The sequence below is a fragment of the Carassius carassius genome, chromosome 38 (genome assembly GCF_963082965.1).
Source record: "Carassius carassius chromosome 38, fCarCar2.1, whole genome shotgun sequence".
NCBI lineage: Eukaryota > Metazoa > Chordata > Actinopteri > Cypriniformes > Cyprinidae > Carassius > Carassius carassius.
This window is the reverse complement of record NC_081792.1, coordinates 3722965-3737020: the sequence shown is the minus strand read 5'-3', so window position 1 is coordinate 3737020 and position 14056 is coordinate 3722965. Positions and strand designations below refer to the sequence as shown.

At 42.1% G+C, this 14056-nt stretch overlaps 7 non-coding genes across 7 annotated transcripts; 3 read left to right on the top strand and 4 right to left on the bottom strand.

The window, feature by feature from the left end:
- Positions 1–2407: 2407 nt before the first annotated feature.
- Positions 2408–2479, bottom strand: trnae-cuc (transfer RNA glutamic acid (anticodon CUC)). The gene has a single exon. It is a non-coding gene; the product is annotated as a tRNA-Glu (tRNA).
- Positions 2480–2650: 171 nt separating this feature from the next.
- trnar-acg (transfer RNA arginine (anticodon ACG)) lies at positions 2651–2723 on the top strand. The gene has a single exon. It is a non-coding gene; the product is annotated as a tRNA-Arg (tRNA).
- A 1235-nt stretch (positions 2724–3958) lies between these two features.
- Positions 3959–4031, top strand: trnar-acg (transfer RNA arginine (anticodon ACG)). Its single transcript has one exon. It is a non-coding gene; the product is annotated as a tRNA-Arg (tRNA).
- Positions 4032–5159: 1128 nt separating this feature from the next.
- Positions 5160–5231, bottom strand: trnae-cuc (transfer RNA glutamic acid (anticodon CUC)). The gene has a single exon. It is a non-coding gene; the product is annotated as a tRNA-Glu (tRNA).
- A 1939-nt stretch (positions 5232–7170) lies between these two features.
- trnae-cuc (transfer RNA glutamic acid (anticodon CUC)) lies at positions 7171–7242 on the bottom strand. The gene has a single exon. It is a non-coding gene; the product is annotated as a tRNA-Glu (tRNA).
- A 147-nt stretch (positions 7243–7389) lies between these two features.
- trnar-acg (transfer RNA arginine (anticodon ACG)) lies at positions 7390–7462 on the top strand. Its single transcript has one exon. It is a non-coding gene; the product is annotated as a tRNA-Arg (tRNA).
- Positions 7463–13634: 6172 nt separating this feature from the next.
- trnac-gca (transfer RNA cysteine (anticodon GCA)) lies at positions 13635–13706 on the bottom strand. Its single transcript has one exon. It is a non-coding gene; the product is annotated as a tRNA-Cys (tRNA).
- Between the last annotated feature and the right edge of the window lie 350 nt (positions 13707–14056).

Below are 14056 nucleotides of genomic sequence, written 5' to 3'. Positions count from 1 at the left end.
GCGATTAAAGGGGAAATAAACTGCAGGCTGGCAGCCAGTTGATTTTCGAATGAACAATTTCATTGCTACTCTGTAACTGCTTCATTACTTTGAAGGGTGTAATGCCATGTTGTTTTGATGTCACGGGCTTGCCATTTTGAAGCCTTATCACTAATTGCCACCTGGACATTGAGAATAAATTGTAATCTGCATTAAACTGAACGAGCGAATAATCAGCAACTTTGCGGATTAAAAATTGGTCTCACTTTCATTATTAACCTCACAATATGTCAATTTTGTACCTTGACAGACCGAAGATAGGCAGATTTTCATCTAGATAACGGTTGCAATGTGTGTTTTCAGATGCATGACACAAGTATTTTCACCTGGACAAGAGCTTAATTACCAGTTCAAGGTATCAATTCAGCAATCACAGGATCATAATATTGATGTACTCTGTTTGACAGAAACCTGGCTAAAACCTGATGATTACATTATTTTAAATGAGTCCACCCCCCAAGATCACTGTTATAAACATGAGCCGCGTCTAAAAGGCAAAGGTGGAAGTGTTGCTTCAATTTATAACAACGTTTTCAGGATTTCTCAGAGGGCAGGCTTCAAGTATAACTCGTTTGAAGTAATGGTGCTTCATATAACATTATCCAGAGAAACAAATGTTAATGATAAATCCCCTGTTATGTTTGTACTGGCTAATGTATACAGACCACCAGGGCACCATACAGACTTTATTAAAGAGTTTGGTGATTTTACATCCGAGTTAGTTCTGGATGCAGATAAAGTTTTAATAGTTGGTGATTTTAAAATCCATGTTGATAATGAAAAAGATGCATTGGGATCAGCATTTATAGACATTCTGAACTCTATTGGGGTTAGACAACACGTTTCAGGACCTACTCATTGTCAAATATCATACTCTAGATTCAATACTGTCTCATGGAATTGATGTTGATGGTGTTGAAATTATTCAGCCAAGTGATGATATCTCAGATCATTATTTAGTTGTGTGCAAACTTCATATAGCCAAAATTGTAAATTCTACTTCTTGTTACAAGTATGGAAGAACCATCACTTCTAACACAAAAGACTGCTTTTTAAGTTATCTTCCTGATGTAACCAAATTCCTTAGCATATCCAAAACCTCAGAACAACTTGATGACGTAACAGAAACTATGGACTCTCTCTTTTCTAGCACTTTAAATAAAGTTGCTCCTTTACGCTTAAGGAAGGTTAAGGAAAACAGTTTGACACCATGGTATAATGAGCATACTCGCACCCTAAAGAGAGCAGCCCGAAAAATGGAGCGCAGCTGGAGGAAAACAAAACTAGAGGTATTTCGTATTGCTTGGCGGGAAAGTAACATATCCTACAGAAAATCATTAAAGACTGCTAGATCCGATTACTTTTCTTCTCTTTTAGAAGAAAACAAACATAACCCCAGGTATTTATTCAATACAGTGGCTAAATTAAAAAAAATAAAGCCTCAACAAGTGTTGACATTTCCCAACACCACAGCAGTAATGACTTTATGAACTACTTTACTTCTAAAATCGATACTATTAGAGATAAAATTGCAACCATTCAGCCGTCAGCTACAGTATCACATCAGACAGTGCACTATAGACCCCCTGAGGAACAGTTCCACTCATTCTCTACCATAGGAGAGGAAGAATTGTATAAAGTCATTAGGATATGTCCCCAAAACCTTCAAACTGGCTGTTATTAAGCCTCTCATCAAAAAACCACAACTTGACCCCAAAGAACTAGTTAATTATAGACCAATCTCGAATCTCCCTTTTCTGTCCAAGATACTAGAAAAGGTGGTATCCTCACAATTATATTCCTTCTTAGAGAAAAATGGTATATGTGAGGATTTCCAGTCAGGATTTAGACCGTATCATAGTACTGAGACTGCTCTCCTTAGAGTTACAAATGATCTGCTCTTATCATCTGATCGTGGGTGTATCTCTCTATTAGTTTTATTGGATTTTAGTGCTGTGTTTGACACAATTGACCACAACACTCTTTTGCATAGACTTGAACACTTTGTTGGCATCAGTGGAAGTGCATTAGCATGGTTTAAATCGTACTTATATGACCGCCATCAGTTCGTAGCAGTGAATGAAGATGTATCCTATCGATCACAAGTGCAGTATGGAGTACCTCAAGGCAAAAATACAGCACATCTTCCTGCCCCAGATGTCGAGGTTCTGTCTAACACTTTGCCCCTTCGATAGCTCAGCTGGTAAAGTGGAGGACTGTAGGTTGGAGTCTTGGCAATCCTTAGGTTGCCGGCTCGAAGGAGGTCTTTTTTTCAAGTGCTCACCATTTTTTCTGGTTTGGAGCTGGCTTTCTCGCAGCTGTTAGCAGAGCTTGAATTCGCAGTCCACAATTGGAAGCCAAAAGAGCTTTCCCTGACCGGGAATCGAACCCAGGCCGCGGCGGTGAGAGCGCCGAATCCTAACCACTAGACCAACAGGGAGGGGCTGGTGGGCTGGTGGGCTGGTGGGCTGTTGTGCTGGTGGGCTGATGTGCTGGTGGGCTGTTGGGCTTACCTCCTGAAAACAAGGTGAGAATAAGCAGACAGCAATGCTTGCCACTTTCACATCTAAAACCAAAAACTCTGTAGCAATCAGGGGTTTTTACTATTGGTGGGCCAGTGGCGCAATGGATAACGCGTCTGACTACGGATCAGAAGATTCTAGGTTTGACTCCTAGCTGGCTCGCTCTGTGCTTGTTTTTCTCCGGCTTATTTTGTTGTTTTGTTTTTTTTCTCTTCTCCAAAATCCAGAAGAAAAGGCAAATCTTCAGGCATTCTTCTTTTTTCCCAAAAAAGACATATTCTGCACACCCTTTACGATGTCTAGGGAAGACACGGACATGCTTTGGTATTGCCATTCGTCTCACAAGCACTCCGACAAGCTCGGCGATTAAAGGGGAAATAAACTGCATGCTGGCAGCCAGTTGATTTTCGAATGAACACTTTCATCGCTACTCTGTAACTGCTTCATTACTTTGAAGGGTGTAATGCCATGTTTTTTTGATGTCACGGGTTTGCCATTTTGAAGCCTTATCACTAATTGCCACCTGGACATTGAGAATAAATTGTAATCTGCATTAAACTGAATGGGCGAATAATCAGCAACTTTGAGGATAAAAAATTGGTCTCACTTTCATTATTAACCTCACAATATGTCAATTTTGTACCTTGACAGACCGATGATAGGCAGATTTTCATCTAGATAACGGTTGCAATGTGTGTTTTCAGATGCATGACACAAGTATTTTCACCTGGACAAGAGCTTAATTACCAGTCGCAGACCTAAAGCAACAGGCCACTACAAGATCCTGCGCCCACACTGACCACATGTATGGAAAGTGCGCCACTGGCCAGTTTAAGGTGTCCAAATCCCATATGGTCTAGCGGTTAGGATTCCTAGTTTTCACCCAGGCGACCCGGGTTCGACTCCCAGTATGGGAACGCATGATTCTTTTTGCTTCCCTCCTCAAAAATCCAGCACATCTTCCTGCACCAGATGTCGAGGTTCTGTCTAACACTTTGCCCCTTCGATAGCTTAGCTGGTAGAGTGGAGAACTGAAGGTTGGAGTGTTGGCAATCCTTAGGTCGCTGGTTCGACTCCGGCTCGAAGGAGGTCTTTTTTTCAAGTGCTCACCATTTTTTTTGGTTTGGAGCTGGCTCTCTAGCAGCTGTTAGCAGAGCTTGAATTCGCAGTCCACAATTGGAAGCCAAAAGAGCTTTCCCTGACCAGGAATCGAACACAGGCCGCGACGGTGAGAGCGCCGAATCCTAACCACTAGACCACCAGGGAGGGGCTGGTGGGCTGGTGGGCTGGCAGGCTTACCTCCTGATAACAAGGTGAGAATAAGCAGACAGCAATGCTTGCCACTGTCACATCTAAAACCAACAACTCTGTAGCAATCAGGGGTCTTTACTATTGGTGGGCCAGTGGTGCAATGGATAGCGCGTCTGACTACGGATCAGAAGATTCTAGGTTCGACTCCTAGCTGGCTCGCTCTGTGCTTGCTTTTCTCCGGCTTATTTTGTTGTTGTGTTTTTTTTCTCTTCTCCAAAATCCAGAAGAAAAGGCAAATCTTCAGGCATTCTTCTTTTTTTCCAAAAAAGACATATTCTGCACACCCTTTCCGATGTCTAGGGAAGACACAGACATGATTCGGTATTGCCATTCGTCTCACAAGCACTCCGACAAGCTCGGCGATTATAGGGGAAATAAACTGCAGGCTGGCAGCCAGTTGATTTTCGAATGAACAATATCATCGCTACTCTGTAACTGCTTCATTACTTTGAAGGGTATAATGCCATGTGGTTTTGATGTTATGGGATTGCCATTTTGAAGCCTTATCACTAATTGCCACCTGGACATTTAGAATAAGTTGTAAACTGAGTTAAACTGAAGGAGCGAATAATCAGCAACTTTGCCGATTAAAAATTGGTCTCACTTTCATTGTTACCCTCACAATGTCATTTTTGTACCTTGACAGAGTGACAATAGGCATTTTTTCCTCCAGATAACGGTTGCCGTTTGTGTTTTCAAATGGATGGCAGACGTATTTTCACCTGGAAAAGAGCTTAATTACCAGTTCGAGGTATCAATTCAGCAATCATAGGAATCTGCCCAAATAAACTGAACTCCCGGGGTGAGTAAAAAAAACAGATCCCTTGAATGCATACAACACTATATAATTCAGAAAACCGTCCTTTTGGATAATTCTTGTTTTGCCAAATTATTATCACATTGTTAAAGTCGCAGACCTAAAGCAACAGGCCACTACAAGATCCTGCGCCCACACTGACCACATGTATGGAAAGTGTGCCACTGGCCAGTTTAAGGTGTCCAAATCCCATATGGTCTAGCGGTTAGGATTCCTGGTTTTCACCCAGGCGGCTTGGGTTCGTCTCCCGGTATGTGAACGCATGCTTCTTTTTGCTTCCCTCCTCAAAAATCCAGCACATCTTCCTGCACCAGGTTGGAGTGTTGGCAATCCTTAGGTCGCTGGTTCGACTCCGGCTTGAAGGAGGTCTTTTTTTCAAGTGCTCACCATTTTTTTGGTTTGGAGCTGGCTTTCTCGCAGCTGTTAGCAGAGCTTGAATTTGCAGTCCACAATTGGAAGCCAAAAGAGCTTTCCCTGACCGGGAATCGAACACAGGCCGCGGCGGTGAGAGCACCGAATCCTAACCACTAGACCACCAGGGAGGGACTGGTGGGCTGGTGGGCTGGTAGGCTTACCTCCTGATAACAAGGTGAGAATAAGCAGACAGCAATGCTTGCCACTGTCACATCTAAAACCAACAAGTCTGTAGCAATCGGGAGTCTCTACTATCGGTGGGCCAGTGGCGCAATGCATAACGTGTCTCACTATGGATCAGAAGATTCTAGGTTCGACACCTGGCTGGCTTGCTCTGTGCTTGTTTTTCTCCGGCTTATTTTGTTGTTGTGTTTTTTTTTTCTTCTCCAAAATCTAGAAGTAAAGGCAAATCTCCAGGCATTCTTCTTTTTTTCAAAAAAAGACATATTCTGCACACCCATTCCGATGTCTAGGGGGGACACGGACATGCTTCGGTATTGCCATTCGTATGTCAATTTTGGACCTTGACAGACTGACGATAGACAGTTTTTCATCCAGACAACGGTTGCAATGTGTGTTTTCAGATGCATGACACAAGTATTTTCACCTGGACAAGAGCTTAATTACCAGTTCAAGGTATCAATTCAGCAATCACAGGACTCTGGCCAAAAAACTGAACTCCCGGGGTGAGTCAACAAACATGACCCTTGAATTCATGTAACACCATTTATTTCTGTAAACCACACTGGCCAGATTTAATGAAAGTGGCCCACAAGCTTGTGCCCAGTTAAAGCTGGCCAGTTCCCATATGGTCTAGCAGTTAGCATTCCTGGATTTCTCCCATGCAGCCAGGGGTCGACTCCCGTGATGGGAAAGCTTGATCTTTTATGCTTCTCTCCTCAAAAAGCCAGCACATCTTCCTGCACCAGAAGTGACTTTTTGGACAAAAGTAGAGCTACAGAACCCTGATAGATTGAGGTTCTGATGTCTATGGGGAGTCGCGTAACATGCTTCGGTATTGCCATTCATCACACAAGCACTCCGACAAGCTCGGCGATTAAAGGGGAAATAAACTGCAGGCTGGCAGCCAGTTGATTTTCGAATGAACAATTTCATCGCTACTCTGTAACTGCTTCATTACTTTGAAGGGTGTAATGCCATGTTGTTTTGATGTCACGGGCTTGCCATTTTGAAGCCTTATCACTAATTGCCACCTGGACATTGAGAATAAATTGTAATCTGCATTAAACTGAACGAGCGAATAATCAGCAACTTTGTGGATAAAAAAACTTTCATTATTACCACAATAACTTTGTGGTCTCACTTTCATTATTAACCTCACAATATGTCAATTTTGTACCTTGACAGACCGATGATAGGCAGATTTTCATCTAGATAACGGTTGCAATGTGTGTTTTCAGATGCATGACACAAGTATTTTCACCTGGACAAGAGCTTAATTACCAGTTCAAGGTATCAATTCAGCAATCACAGGAATCTGCCCAAAAAAAACTGAACCCCCGGGGTGAGTAAAAAAAAACAGATCCCTTGAATGCATACAACACTATATAATTCAGAAAACCGTCCTTTTGGATAATTCTTGTTTTGACAAATTATTATCACATTGTTACAGTCGCAGACCTAAAGCAACAGGCCACTACAAGATCCTGCGCCCACACTGACCACATGTATGGAAAGTGCTCCACTGGCCAGTTTAAGGTGTCCAAATACCATATGGTCTAGCAGTTAGGATTCCTGGTTTTAACCCAGGCGGCCCGGGTTTGACTCCCGGTATGGGAACGCATGCTTCTTTTTGCTTCCCTCCTCAAAAATCCAGCACATCTTCCTGCACCAGATGTCGAGGTTCTGTCTAACATTTTGCCCCTTCGATAGCTTAGCTGGTAGAGTGGAGGACTGTAGGTTGGAGTCTTGGCAATCCTTAGGTCGCTGGCTCGAAGGAGGTCTTTTTTTCAAGTGCTCACCATTTTTTTTTGGTTTGGAGCTGGCTCTCTCGCAGCTGTTAGCAGAGCTTGAATTCACAGTCCACAATTGGAAGCCAAAATAGCTTTCCCTGACCGGAAATCGAACCCAGGACACGGCGGTGAGAGCGCCGAATCCTAACCACTAGACCACCAGGGAGGGGCTGGTGGGCTGGTGGGCTGGTGGTCTGTTGGGCTGGTAGGCTTACCTCCTGATAACAAGGTGAGAATAAGCAGACAGCAATGCTTGCCACTGTCACATCTAAAACCAACAACTCTGTAGCAATCGGGAGTCTCTACTATCGGTGGGCCAGTGGCGCAATGGATAACGTGTCTGACTACGGATCAGAAGATTCTAGGTTCGACTCCTGGCTGACTCACTCTGTGCTTGTTTTTCTCCGGCTTATTTTGTTGTTGTGTTTTTTTTTTTTTTCTCCAAAATCTAGAAGAAAAGGCAAATCTCCAGGCATTCTTCTTTTTTTCCAAAAAAGACATATTCTGCACACCCATTCTGATGTCTAGGGGAGACACAGACATGCTTCGGTATTGCCATTAGTATGTCAATTTTGGACCTTGACAGACCGACGATAGACAGTTTTTCATCTAGATAACGGTTGTAATGTGTGTTTTTAGATGCATGACACAAGTATTTTCACCTGGACAAGAGCTTAATTACCAGTTCAAGGTATCAATTCAGCAATCACAGGACTCTGGCCAAAAAACTGAACCCCCGGGGTGAGTCAACAAACATGTCCCTTGAATGCATGTAACACCATTTATTTCTGTAAACCACACTGGCCAGATTTAATGAAAGTGGCCCACAAGCTTGTGCCCAGTTAAAGCTGGCCAGTTCCCATATGGGCTAGCAGTTAGGATTCCTGGATTTCTCCCATGCAGCCAGGGGTCGTCTCCCGTGATGGGAAAGCTTGATCTTTTTTGCTTCTCTCCTCAAAAAGCCAGCACATCTTCCTGCACCAGAAGTGACTTTTTGGACAGCAGCAGGGCTACAGAACCCTGATAGATTGAGGTTCCGATGTCTATGGGGAGTCGCGTAACATGCTTCGGTATTGCCATTAATCACAAAAGCTCTCAGATAAGCTCAGCGATTAACGTGGTAATAAAATGCAGGCTGGTGGGCCAGTTGATTCTAGATTGAACAATTTCATCTCTACTCTGTAACTGCTTTACTACTTTAAAGGGTGTAATGCCATGTGGTTTTGATGTCATGGGCTTTCCATTTTGAAGCCTTATCATTAATTGCCACCTGGACATTGAGAATAAGTTGTAAACTGATTTAACCTGAAGGAGCGAATAAGCAGCAACTTTGCCGATTAAAAATTTGTCTCACTTTCATTTTTACCCTCAAAATGTCATTTTTGTACCTTGACAGAGTGACGATAGGCAGTTTTTCCTCTAGATAACGGTTGCAGTGTGTCTTTTCTAATGGATGACACAAGTATTTTCAACTGGAAAAGAGCTTAATTACCAGTTCGATGTACCAATTCAGCAATCACAGGAATCTGCCCAAAAAAACTGAACCCCCGGGGTCAGTAAAAAAAACAGATCCCTTGAATGCATACAACACTATGTAATTCAGAAAACCGTCCTTTTGGATAATTCTTGTTTTGCCAAATTATTATCACATTGTTACAATCGTAGACCTAAAGCAACAAGCCACTACAAGATTCTGCGCCCACACTGACCACATGTATGGAAAGTGCGCCAATGGCCAATTTAAGGTGTCCAAATCCCATATGGTCTAGTGGTTAGGATTCCTGGTTTTCACCCAGACAGCCTGGGTTCGACTCCTGGTATGGGAAAGCTTGATCTTTTTTGCTTCTCTCCTCAAAAAGCCAGCACATCTTCCCGCACCAGAAGTGACTTTTTGGACAGCAGTAGTACTACAGAACCCTTAGCTTCTGATAGGTTCGAACCTACTCATCCATGCTGGCCAGGGTTCACCCTCCGCGGCTAGAGAAGGCAGCTCGAGATGGGTGGAAGTCGGAAAATTTTTTTTAGGATGAGGAGTAGAGAAAACACTTGTACTGTACTCAGGGCACTCAGAGGAATCCATTTATGTACGTTTCTTCCCATAATACTGTAGAAATATGCATAGAAAAAATGTTGGATTTTGGTTGTCACAAATTTTAGGCAATAAAATAGAAAGTTGCCTATGTGCTGGAATGTACAAAACTGATAACAAACATATGGTCATACATACATACAGGGCCTTTCTTTAGAATAAATCAAGCAGGGGGCATCTCCTCTCTAAGGAGTTATTAAAATTGTAATCATAAGGAAAAGTTTGACTATTGTGGAACCACCCCATATAGTGTATATAAGGAGATACCAAAAAACATTCGAGAGATTTCCTTGCAAGGACTCTCGGCGTTGTTTTCCATAAAATAAAGTATTTTCTTCTGAGAGAAAACCACTGACTGAGTGTGATTCTTCTGAGAACCGGTAGACGAAACTACATCAGCAACTTTGCGGATTAAAAATTGGTCTCACTTTCATTAATAACCTCACAATATGGGTTAGGCCGTGGGGAAGCAGATTTGCGACCTGGAGGAAAGGCAGGCCCAGCTGAGAGAGCGGAGAGCCGTGCTGGAATCATTCAGCACGTATACAGCGTGCTGCTAACAGTCCCACCACGTCTACTCTGTGTGTTTCTCTGCACAGGCACGGTGCACCCAGGACGCACCCAGGATCTTCCCAGATGTCCTTCACTGCGACGCCGGGACACCATGGACCCTGGGTGCATCCACAGCAGAGGACGCGAGCCGGGTCCCGGGCGACGACTTCTCCCCCTCCTGCCTTCGACATCTCCATCCGGAACCGCTTCGCTCCCCTCCGCGAGACAGGACGCGACGCTGTGATCATCGGAGACTCCATCGTCCGACACGTAAGTGTTACGTTAGCCGAAGGTAAAGTGCACACTCATTGTTTGCCTGGTGCTCGTGTTCTCGATGTTTCTGCGCAGATACCCGCGATCCTGAAGGCCGGTGAGAGCCCCAGAGCGGTCGTGCTTCACGCCGGGGTTAACGACACCACGCTGCGGCAGACGGAGACGCTGAAGAGGGACTTCAGCAGCCTGATCGAGACGGTTCGCAGCACGACGCCCGCGGCGAAGATCATCGTGTCAGGACCACTGCCCACGTACCGACGAGGACACGAAAGGTTCAGTAGACTTTTTGCTTTAAATGAATGGTTGTTGTCATGGTGTAAAGAACAGAAACTGCTATTTGTTAATAACTGGAATCTTTTCTGGGAGCGTCCTAGGCTGTTTCGCGCTGATGGATAACACCCCAGCAGAGTCGGAGCGGAGCTGCTCTCTGACAACATCTCCAGGACACTTCGCTCCATGTGACTAGTAAGACAATTCTCAAATAACTATTATGATGAGTTTTGTTCCACCCGCTTAAATGATAAAAGTACTTGCGCTGTAAAAACTATTAAGACTGTGTCTGTTCCCCGAATAGTGAGGTCAAAATATAATGTAGGATCTAGAAAATATCTTATCGTAATTAAACCAGAAAAATGTAAAGTAAATGAACAAAAACAATTTTTAAAGTTTGGGCTCATAAATATTAGATCACTCACACCCAAAGCAGTTATTGTAAATGAAATGATCACAGATAATAGTTTTGATGTACTGTGCTTGACTGAAACCTGGCTAAAACCAAATGATTATTTTGGTCTAAATGAGTCTACTCCACCAAACTTCTGTTATAAGCATGAGCCCCATCAGACTGGTCGTGGCGGAGGTGTTCCAACAATATATAGTGATATTCTCAATGTTACCCAGAAAACAGGATACAGGTTTAACTCTTTTGAAATACTTCTTCTAAATGTTACACTGTCAGACATGCAAAAGAAATCTAATGTATCTCTTGCTCTGGCTACTGTGTATAGACCACCAGGGCCGTATACAGAATTCCTAAAAGAATTTGCAGATTTCCTCTCAGACCTTCTAGTTACAGTTGATAAGGCGCTAATCATGGGAGATTTTAATATTCACGTTGATAATGCAAATGATACATTAGGACTTGCGTTTACTGACCTAATAAACTCCTTTGGAGTCAAGCAAAATGTCACCGGGCCCACTCATCGTTTTAATCATACACTAGATTTACTTATATCGCATGGAATCGATCTTACTGCTATAGATATTGTACCCCAAAGTGATGATATTACAGACCATTTCCTTGTATCGTGCATGCTGCGTATAACTGATATTAACTATATGTCTCAGCGTTACCGTCTGGGCAGAACTATTGTTCCAGCCACCAAAGAAAGATTCGCAAATAACCTGCCTGATCTATCTCAACTGCTATTTGTACCCAAAAATACACATGAATTAGACGAAATTACTGACAACATGGGCACTATTTTCTCTAATACATTAGAAGCTGTTGCCCCCATCAAATTGAAAAAGGTTAGAGAAAAACGTACAGTGCCATGGTATAACAGTAATACTCACTCTCTCAAGAAAGTAACTCGTAGTCTTGAATGCAAATGGAGAAAAACTAACTTGGAATTTTTTAGAATTGCATGGAAAAACAGTATGTCCAGCTATAGACAGGCTCTAAAAACTGCTAGGGCAGAGCATATACACAAACTCATTGAAAATAACCAAAACTATCCAAAGTGTACTATCCTAGTGTACTGGCAAATTATAGGCCTATTTCAAATCTTCCATTTATGTCTAAAATTTTAGAAAAAGTTGTGTCTGCTCAATTGAGCACCTTCCTGCATAAAAATGATCTGTATGAAGAATTTCAGTCAGGTTTTAGGCCCCACCATAGCACAGAAACTGCACTTGTTAAAATTACAAATGACCTGCTCCTTGCGTCAGATCAAGGCTGCATCTCATTTCTAGTCTTACTTGATCTTAGTGCTGTGTTCGACACCATAGTTCATGACATACTCATAGATCGATTACAAAACTATACAGGTATTCAAGGGCAGGCTCTAAGATGGTTTAGATCCTACCTGTCCGATCGCTACCATTTTGTTTACTTAAATGGGGTGTCATCTCATTTATCATCAGTAAAATATGGAGTGCCACAAGGATCCGTCCTAGGTCCCCTTCTATTTTCAATATACATGTTGCCCCTTGGTAATATTATTAGAAAATACGGAATTAGCTTCCACTGTTATGCTGATGATACTCAGCTATATATCTCAACGAGACCAGATGAAACTTCCCAATTATCTAAGCTAACAGAGTGTGTTAAAAATGTAAAAGATTGGATGACAAATAATTTTCTCCAATTAAATTCGGATAAGACAGAGATATTAATTATTGGACCAAAAAACACTACACAGAATCTTGTAGATTACAATCTGCAACTAGACGGATGTACTGTTACTTCCTCTACAGTCAGAAATCTGGGTGTTATATTAGACAGCAATTTGTCTTTTGAAAATCATATTTCCAATGTTACAAAAACTGCATTCTTCCATCTTAGAAACATTGCCAAGCTACAAAACATGTTATCTGTTTCTGATGCAGAAAAGCTAGTTCATGCATTCATGACCTCTAGACTGGACTATTGTAATGCACTTCTAGGTGGTTGTCCTGCTTTGTCAATTAACAAGCTACAGGTAGTCCAAAATGCAGCAGCTATAGTCCTTACGAGGTCAAGAAAATATGATCATATTACCCCAATTTTACAGTCTCTGCACTGGCTACCTATTAAATTCCGTATCAGTTACAAATTATCATTACTTACCTATAAGGCCCTAAATGGTTTAGCTCCTGCGTACCTAACTAGCCTTCTACCACGCTACAATCCATCACGCACCCTAAGGTCACAAAACGCTGGACTTTTGGTAGTTCCTAGGATAGCAAATTCCACTAAAGGAGGTAGAGCTTTCTCACATTTGGCTCCCAAAACCTGGAATAGCCTTCCTGATAATGTTCGGGGTTCAGACACACTCTCTTCGATTAAATCTAGATTAAAAACACATCTCTTTCGCCAAGCATACGAATAATGTATCTTTTAAATTGTGAGTGTAGTTGCCTCTGATCAAATATGCATTTTTATTCTTTAGCTTGGGTTAAACTAATTTTACTTTGTTGGATCAGCAGCTATGCTAATGATGTCTCTATTTTGTTTCTATGTTTTGCCACGGGATTTACATCCCGTGGTAACTAGGATTTACACAAGCTCCAGTCTGGATCCAGAACACCTGAGAAGAGATGATGCTGACCCTCAGAGGACCCCAGATGATCCTAACCTTGAATCAACAAACAGAACTAACAATTATTGCTACATGTGTGACTGCATCATATAATAATAACTATTAATTAATAATATTGATAGTTCATCGTCTAGCTGACTATGTCTTGTATTATTATTTTTTTTTTTTTTTTTTTTTTTCTAAAATCCTGTCAAACGTGCACAAACTACTAGCTACTACTAAATATTGTAGAAACATAATTTTCTGTAAAGTTGCTTTGTAACGATTTGTATTGTAAAAAGTGCTATACAAATAAACTTGAATTGAATTGAATTGAACATATTCCTAACATGCCAAATCCAAAGGGGGCATCCGGATTTAAACCAGGGACCTCTTGATCTGCAGTCAAATGCTCTACCACTGAGCTATACCCCCACAGAGTCCCTGGATCATAGCCTCACACAAGATGACAGACTCACTTTTGAATAAAGTTTTTGGATATGACAAGCATGCCAGATACAAAAAAAGAACCTCTCGAGAGGATGTGCCACTGAGTTACAATCACATACAGAATCTTTCTATATAGCTATGTTTGCACTTATTCCTAATTTGCCAAATCCATAAACTGACTCGGATTTGAACCGAGGACCTCTTGATCTGCACTCAAATGCTCTACACACTGAACTATGCAACGACATCTTTGCAGAAAAATGCTCTTTCATTAAGCCATACCCCTACAGACGTCTGTGTTTAGAGCCAAATATTAAGTTAGATCCTACGATTCA